The following is a 1,536-nucleotide window of genomic DNA, read 5'->3' as shown; positions in this document are numbered from 1 at the left end:
GAGAGAGAGGTTGAGAACTCCTGCCTTAAAGAACATTAAGCACTAACATTCTATGAATGATGCTTAATCAGTCATAGAGTTGGTAGGGTACAAGTCCATTCAAACATTGGCTTCCAGCTTTACTTACAATCATACTCATGCATTCCTTATAATTAAAGAGGAATTATATACTTATTTTTCTTCTTTATAGTCTCTCCGTACCATCTTAAGAGTGCTTCTGTTCTGTCAGCAATTTCCGCACTGCTGCTGCCACCTCCTCCACTGCTCACACTTGCTCTTCTCCTGCTGTCTTCTAGCCTTGCTCCTGCTTGCTCTCCACCATTCACACACCCACGCCCAAGCCTGCCAGTTCTATGCCTTATATGTGATTTTTGGCCTTCTCTGATTGGTTGCTTTCTCAATTCCAGTTATTAGCATAGATCCCCAGTGGGGCGATACCGGCTTAGCCAATCAGCTGTACCTGTCATTTAAGTTGGACCTAGCTGAGGATCTCCTCCTCACCGTTTCCTTCAGGTGTTTTGTAGTAAGCTCAGCCCCACTCTGCTGAACTTTATTTCACCCTAATCTCCTGTCTGTTATTGGTCAATTTAGTCTGAATCCTCCATTTTGATATCTCTAATATAAAATCATTGTGGTCACCATTTTGGATTTCTAGCTATAAACCGTCAATATTTATTACTTATCAAAAAGCTTTAAATCTCAAACTAACTACATTTCTATGCATGTTTAAGCATTATGATACTGTCACCACCTTTTGTTATGTTAACTGGGGGAGGTGATTTCTATGATGTTTTCTGCCCGTCTTTGGCTGTTTACAGTTGCATGGCCTGATTGCTTTCCATGGTACTGTTGATTTCCTTACAGCATAGAGCAGCTAAAAGCCTCTTGTATCACCATCTCAACCGGTATCTCAAGAACTTAAAGTTCTGCATGGTTTCCTTGGCTTCCATCATTCCCGCACTGGATCCCGGGGCTGGTATGCTGCCCTCGATCTAAAAGATGCTTACTTCCACTTCTTGATCTTTTGTGGCCACAGATGTTTCCTAAGGTTTATAGTGAACTAAAGTCTGCATCAGTTCACAATGCTCCTGTTCGGCCTTTCAGCCACCCTGTGAATTTTCACCAAGTGTATGGCAGTGGTGGCAGCATTTGTCAGAAAAAAGGGAGTCCACATATTTCCAGATCTCAATGACTGGCTAGTCAAAAGCCTCTCCAGAGTTCAAGTGGAAGCCGACATCTGTCTCATCCAATGCACTGGGCCTCTTACTGAATGTAGAGAAGTCCACCCTTATCCTGGTCTAAAGGATAGAGTTTATTGGGGCTGTGACACTGTATGGAATCTGGGGGACACTTTAGGATATTATGAATACCAATATTGTAAAATTGCAATGAGTTATGCCAGTTATACCATGTAAGATGTCTGCAAAAATGTTATAATTTGCCAGGTATGAGGATCTTATTTATGTATTTGTATCACCTTTGCACTGTACATTTATATGTGCTGGATGGGCAGGAATATAGAAAATTTTATAGCGG

At 41.6% G+C, this 1,536-nt stretch overlaps 1 long non-coding RNA gene across 1 annotated transcript in view; it reads left to right on the top strand.

The window, feature by feature from the left end:
- Positions 1-1,136, top strand: part of LOC123367474 — a 67,261-nt gene extending 66,125 nt beyond the window's left edge. Inside the window, exon 5 of the long non-coding RNA XR_006578488.1 lies at positions 865-1,136. This is a non-coding gene — a long non-coding RNA (uncharacterized LOC123367474). The remainder of the gene's footprint in view (positions 1-864) is intronic.
- The last annotated feature ends 400 nt before the right edge of the window (positions 1,137-1,536 follow it).

Source organism: Mauremys mutica, chromosome 3, assembly GCF_020497125.1.
Source record: "Mauremys mutica isolate MM-2020 ecotype Southern chromosome 3, ASM2049712v1, whole genome shotgun sequence".
In the NCBI taxonomy this organism is placed as follows: domain Eukaryota; kingdom Metazoa; phylum Chordata; order Testudines; family Geoemydidae; genus Mauremys; species Mauremys mutica.
This window is presented reverse-complemented; position numbering and strand designations above follow the sequence as displayed.